At 43.0% G+C, this 6,765-nt stretch overlaps 1 pseudogene; it reads left to right on the top strand.

The window, feature by feature from the left end:
- The first annotated feature begins 334 nt into the window (after positions 1 to 334).
- On the top strand, positions 335 to 1,291 carry LOC150020252 (ribose-phosphate pyrophosphokinase 2 pseudogene; annotated as a pseudogene).
- Positions 1,292 to 6,765: the final 5,474 nt, after the last annotated feature.

Here is a 6,765-nt window from a genome sequence, read left to right as displayed (position 1 = left end):
CCAGTTGGGGCGCAAGTGAAAGGCAATCCCACAGTGATGTTTCTCTCCCTCTCTTTCTCCTTTCCCCTCTCTCTAAAAATAAAATAAACAAATCAATATTTTTTAAAAATGAGAGAATTATCTCTAGACTTGGGTATTTAAAAAAAAAAAAAAAAAGAGTAAATGAGAGCTCCGCCTCCCTCAGCTCCACCTCTTGAGGCCACTCCTGGCTGGTTCCTCCGCCTGCACTCAGCCTGCGCATCAGACGTGCATTTCCGCTCCCGCTGCAGCCTGCAGAGCCACCGCAGCCTCCATTTCTGCCACATACCCGTCCACATACCGACCCAGTCTCAAGATGACCAACATTGTGATCTTCAGCGGCAGCTCGCACCTGGATCTGTCCCAGCGCGTGGCTGAGGGGCTGGGCCTGCAGCTGGGCAAGGTGGTCACCAAGAAGTTCAGCAACCAGGAGACCAGCGTGGAGATCGGCGAGAGCGTGAGAGGGAAGGACGTCTACATCGTCCAGAGCGGCTGCGGGCAGATCAACGACCACCTGATGGAGCTGCTCATCATGATCAATGCCTGCAAGATCGCGTCGGCCGCCAGGGTGACCGCCGTGATCCCCTGCTTTCCGTACGCCCGCCAAGATAAAAAGGACAACAGCCGTGCTCCGATTTCCGCGAAGCTTGTGGCCAACATGCTCTCGGTTGCGGGGGCAGATCACATCATCACCATGGACCTGCACGCCTCTCAGATCCAGGGCTTCTTCGACATTCCGGTGGATAACTTGTACGCCGAGCCCGCCGTCCTGCAGTGGATTCGGGAGAACATCGCGGACTGGAGGAACTGCATCATTGTTTCCCCGGACGCAGGCGGAGCCAAGAGGGTCACGTCCATCGCAGACAGGTTGAACGTGGATTTTGCCTTGATTCACAAAGAGAGGAAGAAGGCGAATGAAGTGGATCAGATGGTCCTGGTGGGCGACGTGAAGGACCGCGTGGCCATCCTCGTGGATGACATGGCCGACACGTGTGGCACCATCTGCCACGCTGCGGACAAGCTGCTCTTGGCCGGAGCCACCAAAGTTTATGCGATCCTCACCCATGGGATCTTCTCTGGGCCAGCCATTTCCAGAATAAATAGTGCCTCCTTTGAGGCTGTTGTTGTCACAAATACTATTCCACAAGAGGAAAGCATGAGCCACTGCTCCAAGATCCAGGTTATTGACATTTCGATGATCTTGGCTGAGTCGATCCGCCGGACCCACAACGGTGAATCCGTGTCTTTCCTGTTCAGACATGTCCCGGTGTAAATCCAGGATGGGAGCGTGGAGCAAGCCAGCTGGCTTCTGACTAGTGTGCTTTTTATCTGACTTTTTTAGCTTTAGGACTCAGCCATTAGAACACAAAAGCATCAGATCTTTGAATCTCCAAGATCCATTGTTTCTCCCTTCTATAGCTCAAGACCATTTGTTTCCAGTTTTGGAGGAGGATTGTGGTTATTTGATCTGTAAACTGTCCGAAATCAGAAATATTTTTGTCATCTTGACTTGCTCTGATAGGTGAGTTTTTCCTTTGTCCTGTCAGTATTTTGAGGCCACGTATATAACTGCATTGTGGAAGTTGGCAATTTGTATATTTCAGGGTGGCCAAAGGTGGCTTTAGGATAAGACTTCAATGGAGGTATAAAATGATAAAGCCTGTGGACATTTGAGTAAAACCATGTATAGAATGAGCTGTTTTAAGAAAACCTTAGAAAATTTACAGTACCATGAATTTTTATTTTATTTTATTTTAATAGCTAGATTTCAAATCAATCAATTTGTTTACTCTGTTTGATTTGTACCAAATTTGATGAACTTTAATACATTTTGGGGTAAGCATTAGACATATCAGAGGCCATGTAGCTCAGTATTTTTTTATTACCACTTACATATTATAACTATCACCTACATGATATGTCATGTTCTAAAATTCCAAAATGATGTTCAGTGATAGGTGTGATCTGGAAACTGTTTTTGAGGTGGTCTCTGCACTGTCACATTCCTGCTTGCCTTTGTCTATCCCAGATTGACAGTTCTTGGGGTACCTTCTGTCCTATCATCTTGTTGTTTTAAGTCACATTTTTAGCTTTAGCTTTTACTTTGCCTTTTTCCAATAATTTTGCATTGTTGATTTCCACCAAGGCAAAAACTCCCAAGTCCCCTCAAGTGGACTAATCGGATCATAATTTTGCCTTTGACATACATAAAAAGGTGTATTTTTGTGAGTTACACTAAATGCATGTTGAAGCATTAGTTTTGATTTTTCATGTTCGTTAGCTTTTTGTAATCAGAAGTAGCCGGTCTAGGCAACTACATGAAAAATGTGGGTAAGAAAGACCTATGAAAAAAGTACAAATAAGTAAACATTAGTCCCTCCATTAAAATAATATTAAAATAGGGGCCCAAGAGTGACTGTGGAGGGGAAAATTGCTTTCTCCAAAGGGTAGCCCTTGGCAGCATCCTACCTGAGGTGCCTCCCTGGCGCTGGCAGAAGGCAAGCCTTGCCTCTTTGTGAATTTCATTATGTGCACATTGGTGCACAACCAGCTGAATTCTTCACCCCTAGAAGAGAATTTGCCTGCATAGAATAATAACGAATAGTCTCTCCCTCCTGCTGAATCTTAAAACTTGAAGAGAAAAAGGTCTTTAAATTCTGCAGGTGGAAAAGTAAAATCTATTGACGTCATTAACAAATAGCAGTTGTTGAGGTTTCAAACTTCACTACAGCAGAGGTGGAATCAAAGTTAAAACATGTCATTTTGGTCATCGCAGAAACAAGCATTTTATTGTACCTTAAAATGGTTTTTGAGATAAGGTGATATATAGTCTGGTAGAGCCAGTTATGCAATATAGATGGACTATATCTAGAAAGAGTTGACTTGAGATATGTAAAGAGTTTATTTAGATGCTATGTAATTTTAATGAGTGATATCTGTATTTCTTGGAATTTCTATGCATAGAGAAATGAAAATGTAGTTATGAGCATGCGTAAGTAGACAGCTTAGCATACAAATGTAGACCTGTTGACTAAAATAAGTTATTTTAAAGGGAATCATTTCATCTAACATTTATAGTAAAATAGGGAGTTAATTTTAAAATAATGATCTGAAGAGAAAAAATGATAGAAAATCTATTGTAACCCTTCAAATTAATACCTGATAGTTCTTACATTATTTACTACCACATGTGTGTTTGAAAGGACTTCTAATACATTGATTAGTGAATTGGACTGGACTTAGCCATACTTAGTGGCAGTGTGGACCTGAGCTATTTGGTTTCAGTTCAGCAAAGGTGAGGAAGGCGGCCTCCCAGCAGTTTCATCACAGAACTCACTGCTGGTGTGGAAACATTTCTGTGAAACCACTGCAGATGTTAGTCCTGTCCAGCTCTGCTGTGTGGAGGCTGACTTGGTGTGTATCTAGTCAGAAAGGGGGGCCAGAGAAATGTGAACGTACCAAAATCGCTCAGCCTCCAACTTAACTTGCATTAATCAACTTACAGATATTCATAGGATAACTGTCCTTTGTTAGATAAGGTGTTAACTAGATTCAGGAATATATGATTTGCAATGCTTGTATTGGTTTAGAACATAAGATTTTCAGTTATCTTCCAACATTGTACTAAAACATTTAAATAAAGTAATAAAGTCATAAAAAAAGAGTAAATTATTTTTGTTACAAGTCGGTCTATGTAGATGTTGTCCTAAAACTTCAATAGTATATGTAGTAAAAAAATAAAATAAAATAAAAAAAATTAAATACTATTTAATCCCCCAATGTAACAAATACTTTCTTATATCTTCTGTGTTCTCATAGACATAGGATATAAATTATGCTTTTTTGTTTAAAACAATAAAGTAACAAGTAGCAATGACAGAGTAATGATACTCATCTGAGTATCAGTTAGGAAGCACATGTGGATAACCTGTGTGGCCACAGGCAGTGTGAAATCCACCTGTACGAGTCAGGGGAGGCTGACTGCTGTAGCCAGCAGCCCCAGCATGTTAGTTAGTGCCTGACACAAAAAGGTCATTTTCACTCATGAAATGGTCCAATGTGGATGTCCTGGTCAGGTAGCTCTGTGTGTGGCTCTCTTTCAAACAATAACTTAGGGCCCAGACTCCGTCAACTGTGCGTCTCCACCATCCCCTAAGGCATTTGAGTCCTCTGATTTTCAGCTTCCCTAAAAAGGAGAAACCTAAGAATGGATTGTGTGCAAGCGTAGTTACCAGACCATATACTGGGGGGGGGGGGGGGGCTTGGAAGTGTAGTCTGGAGCTATGCCCTGGAGGAAAAAGAAATAGAGTCAGGTGAACACATAGGGTCTCAGCTGCACTGCTTATCCACCTGACTCTCCTCCTCACTTTCCACAGCTGTACAAGAGGGATAATAATAGCACCAGTATCACTAAGTAGTGAGGATTTAGTGAGTTTTGTTTGCTCCAAATAGGGTGTAAGAATGTAAGGTGCAGAGTGTGTATGTGTGTATATGTATGCATTGTACTCTTCAATTCACTGGCATGCTCCCGGGGCGGGGTGGGGTGGGGGCAGCAGCCGTGCCCTGTATCTCTTTGCGTATTTCTACAATGGCTACCACTGTGCCAAGGACATGGTGAGCACTTATTAAATATTAATTCCTCCCCTCTTTCTCTTGAGAATATGCACACAGCATGCCAGTACCTCTTTATTCCCACAGTGATAAGCTCCACGCTGGGCTCAGCGGTAAATGTGCATGACTGGTTGGCTGCACTGTAATTGATTGCTTCTGGCAGCCATGTCCTTCAAAAGTGCTCAACCCTGGAAGGAGATTCACTGACCCATTCAACAGGGTTTCAACAATCTTGGTCACCATCCTGCCTGTAGATTGGGTGGCAGCGATGGTGGGCTCTGCCAAAACAGGAAACAACAGGTTCATACTAGCAATTTTAAATAACTCTCTATTCTCAGTAGCAAAAAGCTAGAATTATAGGGAAAAACAGTGCTTATAAAGAAAATCATGACTGAACTCCATTTAAAATATGTCTTACATTTTAAAAAATACATGAAGGTCCGTAAGTCTAAATGAAAACAATAACTACAATGACTTTAAAGAATGAGCTAAACAATTACCACTGCCAGAAAAGGAGAGGCTGCCCTGGGAAGACCTTCTGTCCTACTCTTTCTCGAAGTATATCTCATGGAAGCTTAATGATGAATTAAAACCTCATAGAAACCTGGGTACGGGATTCCAGGAGGAGCTGTTTTGAGCCAAGGCAGAATGTGTGTGGTCCTTGGTGACCTTTGTTTGTGACCTTGTAGAGCGTGTTATCTACACTATCTACTGGGGTCGTTGGACTGCTTTGTCCTTTGTGGACTCCTGTATGGCCCAAGCATCGGGAAGCAAGCTCTTGCTCAGAGGAAAATTCTGCACAATGCAGAGGTGGCAATTTTACTTAGGAGGGGAAGACAATTTGTCAGGCTGAACAAAAGCAAAACAGAACAAAACCTGCACTGAAGCTCATATATCTAGACCCGAAAATAAACTCTACAGCTTTGTGGTCTCTTCAATATGTCTACCATCCCTGACATACCTGAATTTTCCTCTGAAAGAGAACAGCAGTAATTCAAATTCACTAACATTTGGATGGATCTTAAGGTGACGAGCTTTTGCTCCTCCCCACAATTTTGTGGTGGCTCCTGGAGAGAAGGAGCCAGGGAAGAAAGACAAAGGTGAAGAAGGATATAAAAATTAATGACCTGCTTTTCACTGTGTCCCCTTTCTCAGTGGAATCTGCAGGCTTCCTGCACTGGTCGTTTTGTGACTTTCAAAGCTGCCTAAGCTGAGCCACAGGTAACAAGCAGGAAGGGGCTGGGCTGAGACCACAGTAAGTTCCTGGGGAGAGAGTGGCCCTGGGCGGCCCATTGATCTTCATTATTTCCCGCTGGACAAACAGACTGCTCAGCCTCAAATAAAACTGAGCACAAGAAAGGCTTGTTTGGGAGGATGCTTTGAATATATTTCTTTAGCCTTTTAAAAATATTACCTGCAGTGTCTGAGCATCTGGGCCAGGATGAAAGGGCTCTGTAAGCAGAGAGACAGGGCATCCTGGCTCCACACCCTACAGGGCCAGGAAAAAGGCTCGGAAAAAGTCTGAGAACACAAAGCCCGTTTGCCTACTAGCTGAACAGCACAGAGCAGCTAAACTGGTTGAGTTTCTACATACTTTTAAAAAGACAGCATTACTGATCAGTCCTGCTGAGTTCTCAGCATGATAAATCTAAACCCAATTCTCCTATGACGCAAAGTACTTTCTCTTAAGAATCAAGTAAGCATGGGAAAATTTAGAATTCTCACCTCTGTGACAGCAGCTATACCATATGGTTAACAAATACAAGGACTGTACACAATAAAAGAATCGCAAAACTGATAAGCCATGGAACAAAAGTGATGTGGGCGTTTATAATTTAGCACTGTTGTGACCCTTTTTTGAGTAGCAGATTGACAGGATTGTCCCCTAAATATGGCTGAATTGATTTATCCCCAATACTGTTCACCCTGTGGGAAATAACCATGGGAAGACCCTTGCTGGTACCTGTCTTGACATGAAAGATAGCAGATCTGTGGGGCCTGGAGCTGACTCAGGGCAGTGTCAGCTTCCAGAATCGCCCTGGGAGCTTTCTAGCAGCTTCTACCTTCAAACTGCTGAGACGCTCTTGGGGAAAATGTGAAAAGGGCAGTGTTGATAAACTTTTCCCCTTTGATTAT

The sequence above is a fragment of the Furipterus horrens genome, unplaced genomic scaffold, assembly GCF_987537825.1.
Source record: "Furipterus horrens unplaced genomic scaffold, mFurHor1.1.pri manual_scaffold_2, whole genome shotgun sequence".
In the NCBI taxonomy this organism is placed as follows: Eukaryota; Metazoa; Chordata; class Mammalia; order Chiroptera; family Furipteridae; genus Furipterus; species Furipterus horrens.
Note: the sequence above shows the minus strand (reverse complement) of the source record. Positions and strands in the feature narration are given on the sequence as shown.